Source organism: Chlamydotis macqueenii, chromosome 14, assembly GCF_036417535.1.
Source record: "Chlamydotis macqueenii isolate bChlMac1 chromosome 14, bChlMac1.mat, whole genome shotgun sequence".
Classification (NCBI taxonomy): Eukaryota; Metazoa; Chordata; class Aves; order Otidiformes; family Otididae; genus Chlamydotis; species Chlamydotis macqueenii.
Genome location: NC_141569.1, coordinates 12,368,082 through 12,386,367, shown reverse-complemented (window position 1 = coordinate 12,386,367; position 18,286 = coordinate 12,368,082). Strand labels below are relative to the sequence as shown.

General features: G+C 37.6%; 1 protein-coding gene across 1 annotated transcript in view; it reads right to left on the bottom strand.

Annotated features, from left to right (window-relative positions):
* CLINT1 (clathrin interactor 1) overlaps positions 1-18,286 on the bottom strand; it is a 52,236-nt gene that overhangs the window by 24,770 nt on the left and 9,180 nt on the right. The window lies entirely within an intron of this gene.

Genomic DNA, 18,286 nt, shown 5'->3' with positions numbered 1-18,286 from the left:
CATCAAAACTGAGAAACACATGAAAACTTAATAATGACACTAGTACATATCTCACTTAATGAGATACCTCTACAGGGTGGGAAAGAAAACATCTTCAGTGCAGAAGTTACCCTGAGGACACTATACAACACATTTAAGTTATATTTAAGAAGGTTTTACTATTCTATTAGTCTTCCAGAACATAGATGAGAAACTAGGGATTACATTACAGTTGGATTCAGTCCAGTAAAAATGGCTTTTGGTTAAATTAAAATCCAAACCCAACGACTGGAGTCAAAGCTGACAGCTTCCCCAACTAGATACGGTTTGCTTACAGGTTTGTATGGTGTGCAGTTATTTGCAAGAGGCCTTATAACTCAATCAGAACCAGATGTTTTTTGAATTATGAGTGCTGCAAGGGAAACAAAAATATCTGTACCAAACAGGTTTTAGCTTAAAAAAACCCACAACAAACAACATACAGAAGACTGAAGTAAGATTCACCAGGAAGTTTGTTTCCTAGCTCGAATTTATTTAATTAAAGGAAAACAGGAAAAGAAGAAAAGCTGCGGAGCACTCTGTATTACGATTAAAGCAATGCACATACTAAAAGGAGCTCAGGCTGTCTCTACATGAGTTCACAGAAAAACGTAACTTGGAAAAAGGAAGCAATTTTTTGTATCAGTTATATTAAACTAGTCATTACGTGATTATTTTTTTAATGAATCTCTCAAATTGGTAACGTTCAACTATAAGCCCAGCAACCTCCTCTGTGCCCCTAAAAGCATCCAGATACATTTGAAAACACAATGATTTTTCTTCTATTTTAAGGTGAGTGAGCAGGCCCAAATCATCATTCACACAGACAATGTCTGAAAAACAGCTCCCTGGTTATGGAGCAACATAGCACACAAGAGTAATAAAACATCAGTAAATCTGGTGGCCTCTGCTGTCACTACATGCTTTGCAGTGTATTTGAAATAACTTAAAAGTTACATGTTTACACCTATTGTATCAAAAGTTTGAAAATTTACTTAAAAGTATATCACACAACTACTGGTTTCAGAAACCAAAATAATCCCTGTAAGATGCCTGCGTCCAGCATACAAACCATATTGTAAAGTCAAACTGATTAAACTGTAGAGAGATCTCATTATCTTATTGTACAATGTGGAGAAGCTGTTTGCTGCTAAAAAAACTACCCTGAACCTGAAAGGGCTAGAAGAAAAATCAAGATGCTTAATAGTCATCCCTCTGTTCGTGCAGGAGTCGGCACAAAGCAGCATTCAAGCAACACTCATTCAATTTTATCTGGCATAAGGATAGCAAAGTTCTTGGAACTGGGCGTTATGAACAGCAGAAACAAGAATGAGATCTCCTTAAGTCTGAAAAGGGACACAGAAGGTAATTGTTAAAACAGAATAAAATTCCTGGACTTAATCTTGGATTCTCAGCATGAGAATTCCTGCTGTCAGATTCTGATGTATGATTTTATTCAAGTTTGCGTCTAAAGAGAGCATAAGCTACACGACTGAATAAATAATCAGCAAGCTAACAGAACCTATCTACATAAAAACGTTACAGTAACACAGCAGTCGTTACAAACAGCAGCAATTAAAGTTTTACAAATTCATCTATGCTAAGTGCCCTCAAGCTGATGTTTCTGACATTTTCCTGACCATACATACAAACGTAAACTAATACCATCTTTATTTCCCATATGCATGGAAAGTTAAAAAACCCCACAGCCTCCAAGCTCCAGCCTTCGGCGCTGCGCAGCGTTTAGCACACTAGTGCCCTTGTCCCAGGCAGGGGAGGCAGGAGCTGAGTGGAAAGGTTCTGTTTGTTTTTATACCCCCTCCTTAAGCGCTTGTTTGAGAGACCTGATGGGGAATTGGCGGGGGGGGGGCGGGAAGCATAAAATGAAGCATTTCCTTCATTTCTTAGAGCAAAGAATTTAAGATTGGAAAAGACATGAAGATGCAAATTTACTGTTTAAAAAAAAAAACAAACCAAAAAACCTATTAACTATGGAAGAGCTCAAAGTGCATGGCTAAAGGAGCATCAGGGTTGAAAGAGAGAAATGGAAGGAAAACAACAGAAGTTGAGTAATGTCAAAAGAAAGAAGGTGCAGTTAAACCCCTCTAAGTACAGAAATACGCTCTATTTCTAAAACCCTCCTGCAGTAAAGTTATTGTTCTCAGCAACTAGGAGAAAGCTCTTTTATAAATGCCAAGATGAGATCTAATAGCACAAAGCGTTCCAAAACAAAGTATCTTTAAGCCGCATTTAATTCAGCAACAAATGTAAACTTCAAGGAAAAAAAAAAACCAACAAAAAACTGTTGTATAGTTTGGCATCATTCCAGGTCACTTAAAAATAGCTATTTCTAAAAAGGTGGAAATACAGTTTTATTCTTCCTTTCCCATGTTTTCTATGGCCCTCGTTCCATGCCCTACCCATGATGCCTGTGACCTTAGCAACAAAAAAATAATTTACGTCCAGATGTGAAGGGAAAAAGTGACTAGCTTGATTGCCAAGACTTCCTGTGATTGATATAAATTTAATATCCAAGGACACTTTCAGACACCAGGGGGGGCTCTCTGATTAGTTTATACTGGGCAGCTTCCAGGGAATCGTGCTGGATTGCATGGACAGTCTGCTTTGCAAACAGATGGACATACAACAGTAAAGGCTGCCAGAAATATCTTCGCGATCAGTGTTTAAAACACCCTGTTATCTGCGAGACTGCATTTGGATTAATCCCAAATTGTTAACTGAAGCCCTGCACGACTGGAATCTTGTGACAAGCACATTTCCAGAAACTTTTGACATGGACAAATACATTAAACACATGAAGCACAACTGGAAAGTTACATCCAAAATAAAGGTACACCAAATAAATAAATGGGTTGACATTAACATTACAAACTGCTGCATTCTTTTCTGTTTGTCTTACATTTCTTTTCAGTCTTTTAAATCACAGACTTAGTGTCAACAGATTATTTTTATTCTTTATTGTACCCCTTAAAAATTATATCAGTATTGCTTCTTTTTAAAAAAACAAAACTGCTCAGAAAAGCCAAGAGAGGGCGTTGTCACACCTCTATGAAACAATACGCATGGTGATGGTAAGCAAAGTGTTAGCTTTTAATTTCTTGAAAGAGAACGCTCAACTTTAGATGTCTGCATCTACATTTATAGCCACAGTGAATGGGTAGCTCAAGTCTGAGAGTAAATACCTCCCCATGAATAAAATGGGCTTTGCTAGTGAAATGCCAGTGGGTAGTTACAAACATCCGATTGCCTCTGACTGTATCAGACAGTAAGATATACTTCATCTTAAAAAAAAGTTAAAAGTTTTACATACATTTTACAAGTGATATTTTAACATATTTTGAAACTGAACAGATCTACCACAGATGAAATACCTCCAAAATACTACTTTGTCCACAATTTTGTCTGTATTTTTCAAAGAAAAATCTTTCAAAGGATTCAGCCAATTGTAAATAGCTTCAAATTTTCTTCTAAGTTGCATTTCAACATTTGTAAACTGAGATAAAGCTGTCATCGGGATACAGGTGCCGTATCCTATAGTGTGCTAAAAAAACCCCAGAAATAAGCAAGAAGGAGAGAAAAGAGGGATGGGAGGGGTGAGACTGAAGTACTGCACACACCTCAAGTGTATAATATGAGGTACAAACGTTTAGCTGGTGTTAGGCAGAGCAAGCAGACAAGCAAGAGGGGACAAGAAGTTCTGTATCTACCCATATAAAACGAAGTGGAACAAAGAAGCTACCAAGGTCCAGCCAAAAAGTTTACCAAGTATCTGCCACTTCCACCTTCACAGTTGCACCAGTCCGAAAAGCACTTTAGCTTTCAGGCATAGGAGGATAAAATCCTACAGGTCTGAGAATGTCCTCTAAGCACTGTTCTTCGACACAAGGAAATGAATGACAGCTTGTAGACGGCCTGTGTGAAAATAAAGCCTTGAAGACTGAAGGAATACTTCAGAGGATGGCAGACTTTAAGGCATACTCTAAAAGGGGTCCCATCCTGCCCCCCGCGCCCATACCAGTGGATACTGAATGTAACCCTCGATGTGGACATGAATCCATACATTTATCGCTCACTAGTGTTAGTATCTGCAGAAAACTTCGATTTGTGTTTGATTTCAACTTACTCCAGTATAAGGCCCTGGCAGATGTACTTTAGTTACTCTGCTCAGGCTTCTGACTTTACACAGTAATACATGAATCAAGCTACTAACGCTCAGGACAATATTAGTGACGATGAGGTGTACCCTGCTCTCAGTAACACATCAGTGCTTCTTCAGTGTTTTTCAATAAAACAGTCACAAAATAAATACTGAAAAACAAAGCCTTCCTCTTCCAGACTAAGAGAAAAAAATTTTTTTTAAGAATCATTTTTATGCTAGGAAAGCAAAATAATTGTATTTCCACCCAACATTCTATTACAAATTTAAATAATCACAACATCATGAATTGAAATGTTTGTTTCAGAGTGAAGATTTTTCATTGTTCAGGACCACAAGGTGTTCACTACAGATTCATATGCTGTAACCGAAGTCAGCTCATTTATGTGTTAGGAGGTTACCATTGCTTATAAGATATTACACAACTATAACTATACTGCTTCTAGTAATAGCTTCCAGTTGGTAACTCTACAACCAGCTTTCCTGTGCCTGAACTAATTATCCCACATCAATCACTGCTGGTTCCACAGTGAAAAAAAAACCAACTCCTAAATCTCTCTCTATCGTATCCCTTGCACCAGGAACTTTGGAAACATGGATGCAGAACATAGTCAGCAACAGAAATGAGAGGAGTCTACTTTCTCAGATAATCTCTACTCTAAAATTAACCACCAAACTTTAAGGTTAAATCTGAAATAACATTTCATAACAATGGTTTACATATACTACCAGCAAACCTGCTAAAGAAAAAGGTGGAACAATTTTTGTCTTTGTTCACTTGATTCAACACTTCAGTTAGAACCTTAGATGCAGCACACAGCACTGGTGAGAGTAAATAGTTCAATGCCCACAGTCTTCCCAAAAGAACACCACACAGTCAGATATTTCCACTTCATGCTCCCCAGCATCTCCTATATCTCCCAGACTTTTTCCATGGTCAGTGGTTTTCTGTTCCCTCATCACCTTGACAATACTTTCAAGTGCATGAAATTACAACTGAAAGGAAGCTTACAGTTCACTGCAAGATTTTGGGAACAATGTTCTTTTGAAGGAAGTATTCCTAAGATAAGCATTCATCAGGAAAAAAGAGCTGTATCTCACAAAGTTTCAGATCTTCAAACAACATGTAAACTTAGCATTTCATACTAATGCTCGAATAGCAGCAGTCTTAAACGTGCAGAAACCTTTAAATAGCATGTGCAAAGGAAACCTGCAATAGAGAAAGTAAGCACCATGAGAAAATAAGGTATTTATACATGAAAGGTAATAAAAGAATAATAAATATCTCCCCATCCATCCATCCAGAATGAAACTTACTTTAAAACATATTAAGGAATCAGAAAGCCTAAAAGATCTTAGTCAATATTTCTGCACAAACTTGAAAGCCTTGACTATGCCCTGGGGCAAGAGTCAGACCACTCCATTAAAAGTACTGCTAGGATGAGGGTTGCTGTTGCTATGGGTGGTGCCACCGAGGACACAAGTACAATTCCGGACAGTAGATCCATAGAAGATTTGTCAAATGCCGTAGCTAATCTCGTGAAAACTAAAACAAACAGAATTCACAGAGAGGGTACAACACAACAGTTTCTTTATAGTGATGATAAAGGTATTGACTTGGACAGGGTAAGCCTAATTAGAAACACTTCTCAAACCTCTAGGAAGCTGCCCACTGTGCTGAGGGACACAGCAGTAGGAACAAGAAACCTGGTTACACAGTCAAAAATTTTTTTCCATGTATATTTCAAACCAATTACAATATCACGTATACGTGGGACTCCTATGTGCATAATATTATGCCTTTAACTATTACTCCAAGGACACACTGGATTATGCACCTTCTGTTTTCCTTTTTTTAATTTTACAACTGGGAACACTAAAATACTAAAAGCCGAGATGAGAAACTTTTACATTTTACCACCATTAACAGTTTCCAATGAGACACCATTCTGCAAATATCTGTTTAAAGACTAAGTGCAGAAGAAAAAAAAATTCAACCATTACACACACGTATGCCTATCATACATATACTTTGAACATTAATGCTACTCAAATAGCAACACTACAGAAATCATTTTTTAAAGAAAGAAAAATAAAAATCAGTCCCTTAGAGGGGATGGCGTCTGGATGAACAGAGGACAACAGCAGCTCTGTTATTGCACAGCACTATGTAGTGCGGTACCAGTGTCTCGCACTAAACAAGTATTTTAACCTTTTGTTATTTAAAGTGCCAAAACAATTTTATCTTTTCTATAACTGTGTTTAGCATTATCCTTTCAACAGGCAGTCTCATATACTAATACTTTAAGCTCACTCTTTCTGTAATTTTGTTAGCAGGTTCTTTATTTTTAGAAAGTCTTTTCCACATTCCTTATGACTTCCACAGTAAATAAAAGCAAAGCAAACTTGAAATTTGGTCCATGACAGAACAGATGTTCCTGACTCAGAATAAAATCTCATCACTTCATTTGGTGACACAGCAAAGGAGATTGTTACTCTAACAGTCTCTAGAGTCCCCATGGACAAAATCTAGTAAGAATATACTTGCATAGCTCTATGCTGCACTTCTTGGATTTAAAAATAAATGGATTGCATTGTCCAACCACAAAGGACCATAAATGGCATCTGAAAAATAAATAGTTAAGAACCATTGAATTACAGCATAAAGAAAATTTGCTTTAACTCTAACTGAAGAAGGAAGAACATACACAACTGGTTCATTTATTCATCTTGTGTACCTCTATTTAAACATTACTATGATTTTTATGGAAAGGCACCCAGACAACAACAGTGCTTCCTCATATGGATGGTTTGTTACCAGCATGGTGGCAGCTTCAACATAAACCTCTGAACAAAGGCAGTAGTGACTGACATCTGGAGGCTGAGCTAATGCTCTGCTCCTATAGTTACAGTGCTGGCTTTGGCCTCCAGCAGCTTATTTTCTCCTAACAGTTGGCTTTTCTGCTCCATTTCAGCTGAGAAGCCAGCAGTCTTCCACTGTAAGAAAAGGCAGAGACCCACTAGCTATTGTTAATCTGATCCACGGTGTATATTTTAGGAATACTATCCAAACACAACAGCAGCAATTTATTTTCAGATTTCCCCAAAATCAGCACAGGGGCTGACAACTTAAGGCAAAATAACCCCGTATAATGTAGTTTTGCTTTGAGACATTTGAGACTATCTTTTTTTTTTTTTCTTTTAAATGAACAAATGCACTATAAAATAACATGAGCAAAGTGAACATTCAACATCTAGAGAAGAGATAAGGCAGACCTCTGCAATATTTTCATAATACAGTTATCTAAAAGACCCCCACCTACAGACATACATGCATTTAAGATTAAGTCCTTGGCAGGAAGGGAGCACACGACCTTATCCCCACCATTCGTTGTCTATGAGTCATGCATTTAAACTATTTTTAGTACCTAGATTAAAAGGTTCCTGTAAAGCAAGAGTGGAAAAGATGTAAAGCTTTCTGAGAATGCTAAAGTTATTTCAGTACTAAATGATCCATTTTTAATCTGTGCGCAGAAATTAGTTTCAACTACTGAGTAGAGAGTAAATAAAAAAGCTACACAACTTGTCTGAGTACAGGATACGTCTCCCCCACTCCCAGGTGTGGGAATCTTGGCATCTACTAAATTGTTAATTAGCTTCCAGAAACATTTTTGCCAATTAAAAAAATCATTTAATACTTATCCATCTGAGCATGAAATACTTTCAAAAGAGCATTTGCACTGGAGAGCTAAAAAAGAAACAATCCCAATCCGCACAGCATCACCTCCCAAACCACTAGCGGCCAGCACACCACGCAAGAAGCACCTCACAAAAAGGGGCATCGTATATTAACTCTACTTATTGCTGTTAGCGTTACTTCCTTCAGGCGCTGAGGGATTAAAGCTGATCACTGGTCCAAACTTGTGTTTCAAGAAACGAAAAGGATTCAAGACAAAAGTCAAATCGAAAGCTGCATTTCAGCACCAGATTTCACTGCCATGTGACAGTGTGTCACCACCATAAAAAGCTCAACGTGTAGACTGCTTCAGAGACAGAGGACAGAAAGATAAGATGTCATTTATCCACTTGTTTTCCCAAACAATATAATGGACATTGAGGAATTTATGTACCTAATGTTACTAACAATTATTCAGAGAAAAAGATACTAATTGTCTCCAAAATAAAAGTGGTGCTGCTCTTCCCCTCAGTGAACTCATGATTCCATCTCAGCCAGCATCTCTCTCCTTGCTTGGCAAAGACAAACTAACAAAAAACATGTAACAAACTTAATGCATTTTCATTTTGCTCCTGTCAGTAATGTCACTTTTGTTAGAAAACACATAGCTCAGAATTAGAGCCTTAGAGATGAAACATATGAATATCAAACATGAAGCCAGCAGTCCACAGACAATGAAGAAACAGATGGGCACCCATCTGCCAAAATGCCTGGTGAAATACCTCAGGTTACACAGATGTAACACTACAACATTAGCTGATACCTGAAGTTACTTATTTTAAGCCCCTCCTCAGAAGCATTACAAATACACCACCAGCCAATTTAGTACATGAATACCGGGTATTATTACAGACTTTCTATGCAAGTCGCAATTCTGTTCTTTCTGACCAACAATACCATCTTCATTACGGTACAGTAGGATCTGAAATACACTTTCGGCTTTTCAAGTTAGCCGTTTCATAATTTATGTGGCAGATGTGCAAGGCAAACTGCACAGAAAGAGATAAGCCAAGAAAAACATCCTGATGGTTGCAAATGAATTACAACTTGTGGGAGGAAGGAACTATAAAGCTATTTCCTGTGCCTTACAACTTCTAATCACAAAAGACTATAAAGTAAACAAGATAACCCAAAATCAACCACACACACTTTCAAAAAGGACAGTGACTAAGAATTAAATTGAAGCCTGTTAAGAGAACTCAGACGATCTCTCACTTATAGGAACACCACTGCACACTGCTGAAGTCTTTCCTTTCAAAGTTTCCTCTCAAAAATTAAGCAACTGCAGCGTGCTACATTCTTAATGTTTTTGTAATTACCGTGCTACAGCTGAAGTAATTTTTACAGATGTTTGGAACACAAGACAACTAAAAATATGTTAGTTTCAAAGCATATTTGTGCAAGGAACAAACACTTCCTCCCAAAGTTGATTTAACATTGATTTCATCTCTAATGCTGCACATCACTCACAGCATGTAAGCATTAATACTCTCATATTCTTATATAAAACCAACCTTTGTTGTTTACACCAACAGATACATGGCTGCTTTAAATATCTTAATTTATCAACAACTGTAGAGTAGCAGCTTAAACTCACTGAGGATTTTGCCATGTTAAGACGATCAAGTTTCGTATCACCTCTACACATAGCATTTCTCCATCTAAAGCCCAGACCCATTTCTTTATTTCCCTGATTTTTAGGGGATATTTTGGTTCCAAACACCCATCCCAACATTCTTCAACCAGCATCCTCTAATCTTCAATTATTAGGTTATCTTTACTTCAGCTACACATTTCCGCAGTTCTATTTTTAAAGGCTTAGAAAGTGTGGTCAATTTGCTTATTACAGTTCATTTAAAAGAATCTTATTTAAGAGGTGACTTAACAAAATAAATGTTATACTCCAGCAAGTAGAACGAATCAAAATACTTCCTTTTAACTTACAATGTAAGAACAGGGCAATAGGATTTCCATTGTTTTTCAGTACTAGTTTTTAGGTCACAATTTTAGTTCAAATTTTAATTCAAATTAGAGTATAATTACTCCTGAACCATTCTTATGACAAATCTGATTAATCTTAAGCATGAAAACCAATTTCACAAACAAGTGCTTAAAAGCCACCTTTCAGGCAACAGTTGACACTTCAGTGGGATAGTTACATGCTGAAAGAGCAACTCTGCTTCCCAATCTGACAAAAAGGCGACACTGTTAACGCCATTTCCAAGTGTTTGGTCTCCTTGCACTCATGGGAGCGTACATCTGGCTCATCAGACTGAAGTCACTGCTTTGTAGCTCCCATTCCTATGGATACACGATGCTTAAACAGCAGCAGTCATATAGCAAAAAAAAGCAGAATTGCAAAACTTCATAACTTTTTGTAACTGCAGAACTAAAGAGATTTCCATACATCTCATTACTAGATTTATTTTTGTAGTCCTCAGACTTACTTTTCTACTCTTCTCCTTACACTTTACATTTTTTTCTTCTGTTACAAACAAGCTCCAACAATTTCAGAAATATTTTTTAAAGTTAACATGTTTTTTCACAGAATTCAGTCAGATTGCACTTCCTCCTTCAAGACTCAGTAAGAGCCACAATGTATTTTCCATCAAGTGCTGCATCTTTAGTTTTTCCATGTTTGTGACCCAGTCAGGTAACATGACTTATACCGAAAACAAGTGTTTAACCAAGTAGGCCAAGGAGCAGGAGAAATCTAATTTAAAACACACTTTCTGTAGAGTGCTTTTTACATGAATAAAATACCAGCACAAAAGAGGCAATCCCAATAAACACTGTTAGACAATTATAACATAAAACTACAATTTAAATATATTACTTTGGGAGAGAGACTGAAACGCTCCTCACCATAGCTCACACCCTCCAATCAACTGTATTTCTTTGTACTTTCCTGCATTCAAATAACTTCAAGAGTAATTTTCCCTGAAAATAAAAAGCTCATTTCACCTGTTGCATAACCTGCCTTCTGAATAAGGTATCCAGTCTACTTCCTTCTTGGTAAGCACTAAGTATTAAGATACTGTATTCAAGCCCACAGCTTAAATATTTTAAGCGTGTACAGAAGCCTTCAACAGATAAGAGTCACAAGTACTCCCAGTCAATGAGCTTTCAGGATTGAGGCACAATGTTTTAATGTTGAGAGAGAAGTATTTACAAGAAGAATGAGGTCTTACTCTTCTTTCAAAACAAGAAATAAAAGCAGTAAAAGTTTTCAAAGGACAAACAAGTTGTTTCAACATGAGACAACAGTAAGCTTTGAAGCTGTGTAACTTCAACTCACTTGTGTACCTCAGGCTTCCTGTTTTCGACCATACAAAATTTTGAGCGTGACCTTGAATGGAGGGGGAAGATGGGGAGAAAAAAAAAAAACCCACAAAACAAAAAAATACTAAAAATCAATCTTGCAGTAAGAATACTCCACCTGTAGCTATGACACACCAAACTCTCCAGAATGTTGTGTAGTGACCTCTGTATTTAAGACTATATTTCCTACTCCCAAAACAAACCTGAAGTTTTCAGAGTGTCAAAACAGCCGTGCCATTAGTGCTTATGTAGCACAATCTCCAAAAGATAAGTCCTCCTCACCTCTAAAGCTTCTGCAATTCTGAGGTATTTGTTCACTCCCTTTTTTGGTGAAAGCATTACACGTGAATAGGTCATACTAGGGTTTTCTGACACCATGAAGAGCATGTAACAGTTGTAAGTTTACAGTAATGCAACAACTGGTTGAGGAAATCTCCTGATGCTATACATGCTTGAAGTACACTAGCTGAATAGTTACAGATAAGAGATTTTTACTCTGAAAAGCAGGAACACTGTCTGCTAGCTACTACACCTATGAATGGTGCAGACCTATTCAGTATTACTAATCACACTGAACTCTAAAAAATTCAAACTTTCCTTACTCAAAGAATTTTCAAATATTTGTCAACCGACAGAGTATTGACTGTGGACAGAAGAATATGCATGCAATAATACAGAGTTCAATATTGCCGAAACCCACACACCCCTGGCATTAACTGGGCCACGCTTAACAATCCTTGTAGTTTCAGCTATCCCTTCACTGCAAGCTGAGTACCATTAAAATATTGCCCTGATCCCAAATTTATTACAAATTAAGCATCACTCTAAACACAACCTAGCTGTTCCACTAGGAAGGGCTGATCAAATTTAAATAATGCAGGTGCTGAAGCTTTTAACACATAAACTGCTAATTCTCTGCTACTGTACAATCACTTTGGTACTATGACACCATATGCATCCCTGTGCTTTGCAATATCAATCTTCTGCAATCACTTTGAGAGGAATAAACCTAAGTACAGGTAACTCCTCTAAGCCAACAGTTAGCACCTATTACAAGCTCTTCTCTGATCAGGCCCACAGGAAAGTACAGGGTAAGGTTGCCAGATCTGTCCCTTGTTCCCTCCAGCCTGTCTGAGGGCTCTAATTCCTGCCCGCTCCTCTCCCTGCTCGTTCATGCTCAAGGCAAGCAGAGTCAGACAGCATCGTAACTGCACATAAATCATACATGTCAAACACACCCAACTTTTACAGCAGGAGTGGCATTCTATCCCTAACACCCAGACTAGCTTTGAAGAGCTTGCAGTTTCCTTCTGCCTTCAACTACAGAGCTCTGACCCTGTATGGCTTCACATTTCATCTGTGATGTAGCAAAAGTATTAACACCGTATTACCTAAGAAAGCCCAAGCTGTGTGTCTCATCAACAACAGAATCTAGAAGTATGGTCCAAGTAGCAGGTGAAGCAACTAAACAAGAGAATCTTCAACTGCTGTTTTAATACAGCCTTTTGTCCTGGAAAAGGTCTTAAGACTGAGGCAGAAGCTGCACTGCACTTTTCAGAGTATGAGAAAGGAAGAGAAAGCAGCAGTTTACACAAAGTTACCAAACCGCATGCTCAAAACCAGTTGTTTTCCTTCATTTATTCAAGTGTCTTTCAGTGGAATTGCTATGCAGGAGGTATTCAGCAGAAAAGAGACAGACACTTGAGACTACGATATTCATCTTTGTTTTTCTAAACTGAACTGCATTATCACTTACTGATCTTATTTCTCAACACACTGGAATTAATTCTCTAGTTGCTGTTGTTTGCAAAAAAGCCAAAACCTCAACATCAGATATCAGGCCTTTTATTTACTGAAAATAATTAAAATAAAATCAGAAATCACTTCTCCAAATTGTTTCCTTACAGTCTGCTTGCTTACTAATTGAAGCTGAAAGCAAGAACTATTCCATTATTCTATGCAGTGCTACAATACCTGCTACACTCAATAGCTCTGATGCACCCTCAGTGTTTCCTTTCATATTCAACACTGAAATCCAACCCAGAAAACACCACTACATCTGTCAGACAACCTAAGGATGACTCTGTCTTTAAGTAAGGCTACATGGAATATGTCTGGATGCAAGAACCTTATTTCTTGACAAAGCTATACACAGCCATAAGAGGAACACAATCAAGGCCCTTTAAACTTGTGTTTCAGTGTCTCCAAGAGTACTTCCCTTTCCTAGAAAGGAAGCTATTCAAAAAATAAGCCCTGCCCTGCACCTCATCTTGTTAACAAGAAATAAGAAATTCAACATCTTATAAACTAAAGTGCAATTAAGACTTCACAGTCTCCCAGTGAGTACTGTGTACTTCTTTAGCATAAGCAAGGCTGTGCAAGGGGAAACTTGTTCGGTATTGTAACCTCTGGCAGTGTCAAAAGATGCCTACCATACTGTATGCAAAAGTAAAGGCAAGCATGCAGTGATAATTCTGCAGAACAAGCTGTGAGCATCCCACAATTTACAGCTAGGGGCAAAGAATTCAGGGGGATTTCCTGCTATACCACCACCTTTCGTCAGTGCTCCTTCAGCACCTAGTGGCCCTAAAGGCACTCGGACTTCTTCCTTCCAATTCGTTCTGAACTAGGTTGTATCAAGAACAAGTTCTTCAAAACTTGCTCACCTGTCTGGTTTTTGTTTTCCCATGAGAATGACCAACTCTAAAACTTTGCCTTTTCTTCATATGAGCATTTCAGCTTTCTGAAACACAGACTTTTACTTTGAATTATTTCCTTAACCCTCCTCTTCACGAATGATGTTTCTTTTTCATCACTGTCTTTGGAAGTGGCAATAGTTTCATTATGAGCCACCAATACAGCATTTGCATTATTTCCACATCATCTGCAAGGATTTCATTCTTCAGTGTGACCTTGAAAGCTTTTTTTTTAAAAAAAAATTCCTTATTTTTACGTAAGCAACGTTTTCAAAAAATGCACCCAAAAATATTTTTTTCTTTATGCTTCTGTTGCTCACAAAAATATTTTTAATTCAAGAACTTTATGTTCAATATTACTGATCAGCTCTGAAAGTAATATCCTGAATGAGAATCAATGTATGGCTCAGGATCAAGTCAGGACTTACCACTTCTGTCTTTTTCACTAGCTCTTTGGTGAGCCGATCACTGATCATCACTGATCATCTCAATGTGTCGTGTTCTCAGTGTAAGATGCTGATGGCTGTCACATTTCCTGCCCACATCACCTCTTCGCCACCCACAAGGAGCAGGAGGACATCAAGCAATAGAAATCTCTTCCTGTTCTTGCTCTGTCCTCACACCTTCAGTCCTGAATTTTCAGTTCATTGGGACTGACTGGTTGATACAGTTTGCCTGTTAATTTGGTTTCAAAAAAGTCTGAGTGTGTTGCTCATCCATTCAGCTGCGCCTGTGTTATTTTGTGCTTGCCTACAATGGAGTCCTCCTAACTACACTGTTTTAAAATTGGACACTGACAGAGCAGATCTATCAAAAAATCTTCTGAAAGAAAAATATTCCTGGTTCCACCTTATTCTTCAGTCTTCTAAAATCTGTCATATAACAAGATAGATACCCTTTGTAACAGATGTACATCGCATACGTTAGATCTATATGAACTATTTTTCCTCTTCACCAACTGGAGGTCTTCCTCCCATTAAATTAGTTGGATTCTCCTGATCAAGTTAATTTAGTATAATCATTATAAAGTTATGCTGACAATCAGTTCTGACAGTCAGCTGTTTCCCCACTATTTTTTCTATAACGTCTTATTACATGGGATACGTATACCACATATAATCAAGAGCAAATCACTATAGTTTAACTGATAAAAGAATTATAGATGATGCTTATGGCACATGAAACAATAATTAAATAATATAAAAGGGCTGCACAATGTGTGATACTTTGTGTCACTTACGGTATTTCCACTGGCAGGAATAGCAGTGTTTTTCTCCCCAGAACTGAACATTAGGAAATAGAGGGCTGTCATACCTTCTCAGTCCACCTTCATTTTATATATTCCAGCTGATCTTCCTTTTAGCATTCTGTAGAGAGCTCTTAGAGTTCCAGAGAGCTGAGTCAGAACTAGAGAACAGCTGAGGCTGGGAGGGAGCTCTTGCGATCCCCTAGCACACCCACTCTGCTCAAGCAGGTTCAGCAGGAGCAGGTTGCCCAGGACCATGTCTAGACAAGTTCTGAATATCACCAAGGATGGAGCCGCTACCACATTCCTGGGCAACCTGCTCCAGTTTTTGACTACCCTCACAGTAAAAAAGTGTTTTCTTCTGTCCAGATGCAATTTGATGTGTTTTAATTTATGCCCACTGCCTCTTGTCCTGTCAAGTTTTATTACTATTTACTGTGTCTTCTAGGACTGCTACTGGGATATGGTGTTTCAGTCTTGTTTGCTATAAACAAGTCTTTGATTTCAGGTGGTTCTTTAGAAAGAAGATTCTCACTAAACCATGTCAGAATAATTACTGCAAGGAAAAGGAAAAAAGTGCATGAGAAAAGCAAATACCACTGTTCCAAGAACATTTAGGGAAAAAAAAAATACTTGCACCGAATTCAAATAAATTCAAATGTAGTTCCTAGGAATGGCACAATTACTTAGTTTTCAGTTTATTATACTGCAGTCAGTAAATTAACAAAAAATGTTTGAAAAATCTAATCTTTTTCTACTTCAGACTGTTCATCCCTTAATAACCCTGAATTACTATGTTTCTTTCCTGCTACTAGTGTATGTAAGAACAAAAAGCAGTCACTATAATCCTTAAATAGACTAAATTACCTTAATATCTATTTTCTTGTGTCACTCAATTTTCTATGAAGGCAAGTCACAACCTAGAAATCCTACCACCATATTAAGCAGCTGAACAAAGTAACTTTGGCTAGCAGTTAATGGCTGAGTGTCCTTCTACAGCTACTCACAGCAGAGTATCCAAAAGTGACATAAGTAGTAAGAACAAGTAAATAAGTGAAGTAATAAGATATCAATTTTATGATACTAACATTCATTATTTCATTAACATTTTCTGATTGGTATCTCACATTAAATAAAAAGGGTAGCTTGGCAAACTAAAAACCCACAAGTTCACAAACATGTATTTTAACTCGTTCTTTTGTGGAATGAGTCTAGCAAATTACATACAAATTAACTTTCAAAATGCCAAGCCACGTTTCCTTGTGGAGGATAATGATGTTCCCTCTCCTTTCATAGGTATCATTTGTTAAACTGGTTCCTCCAGGAGATCAAGTAACTGACATCCTAAAAAGGTAACAAGAGCTGTTTCAATTGCCTTGGAGCCCCAGGTTCTAGTTCCTGACCAAATACGGATGATAATTTTACATTACACTGTGTATTTACAACAAATCAACTTCTCTATGGTTCAATACAGGAACCACTTATTTACTCACCAATAGTAAGATTAGTTTTTTAAGATCTAATGTCTGCAGCTACAGAAGTTACAGTTACTGTGTAATTAACAAAAACCTGACACCAGCAGTTTAAAGGGTGGTTTTTCCCACCTCTTTGCATGATCATACGGAGGAATAGATAAAATAATTAAATAATTGTCAAAACAAGGAATAATTAAAAGTGACAGCAATCTATTTGCAGATGTAAGTTACCAAGAATGCAATTTCTTTTTTAGAAGATGCATCTACCCAGTGCAACTCCAATAAAATCACCTAAGGTTATCAAAAGCCTTTTTCTTCTCTTTACATTCAAAATTAACTTGGAAAAGCCTTTAACTGAGTAGTTTCATAGAACATAATACACACACCTCCCAAGAATAACAGATGTGTTTGTTTACTAAATATAAAGGTATGGCTTGACAGGAAAGGAGGCTTCTAAACAGCTTGACAAGATGGGGAGAGCAACCAACAAGAAAAATATTTATGTATTGGTATGAGTCAGAACAAAACAGAGGAAAAAAACCAAACGTACTCCCTAACTCCCAACAGGTCTCATTATTATTACAACAGATTAAAAAAAAAAGCAGGTCAGTCTCATTAAACAAGTTGAATATACACTAATATTTCTAATTGCACCTCAAATCAACCAGTATCTATTAAGCATGCAGTCAATATCTAACTGGTTAGGACAGGACACACAATTTGGATGAGGACAGGGAAGAGTACACCAGCTGTGAGGTAGTTTCCACACACACAAATACACACTAACAACACTGGCGTTGCCACATTAGTGTCATTTTTAGTGGCAATCCAAACACATCGAGAAAGATATAAAATAACAGCCTACATGGAATACTAGTCTCACCACTCTATAGTAACTGAAATACGTACCCCAGTATTTCTAACATAATTAGTTGCACTTTTACACTGAATTGAAAGCATCTCTCATGAAGATCTGTTGGATCCCGATATTGCTTCCAGAATCAATTCAAAGTAGCACCATGCAAGACACACAACTATATTCTAATCTATATCCTTTCTCCCAGATTTGGGACCTGAGAGTAGAACCACAAATATTGATGCACATCCCCTAACACAGCAGTGATATAAGCATAGAAAGGTTAGCTCAGGAGCTTGTACTAGTGATACACAAAACAGAAGAGCAACCGTAAGAAATTTAAACTTAGAACTTAAATTTGTGATCTTTTAGCTGCAAAACTGCTCTAACAAGCTACTAACAAGACAGTTTCAGATAAAAGTCACATAAAACTGTATCATCATTGAGAACGGGTCCCAGACTGTGTTCCTGTCCTTCCCCTTATCAACACAAGTGCTTGTGGTGCCAAAAGCAGCTGCTTATGCACCATGCTGCCACATCAGTTGGGAACCCTATCAGCAAGATAGCACGAGCAAATACTGAACTACAACAGCAGCATAAGGAAGGCAAAGACAGTGAACCGTCAGGTATAAAAGTAGAATGTTATCTTTTAATGGAAGAATAATCTTATAGCTCCTCAACCTGCTTGTGAAACCACATGCTAAGGGTGTACTTTAAGCACTAAATCTGTACCTTGCTCTACTTTGTCCCCAGCCACTTAT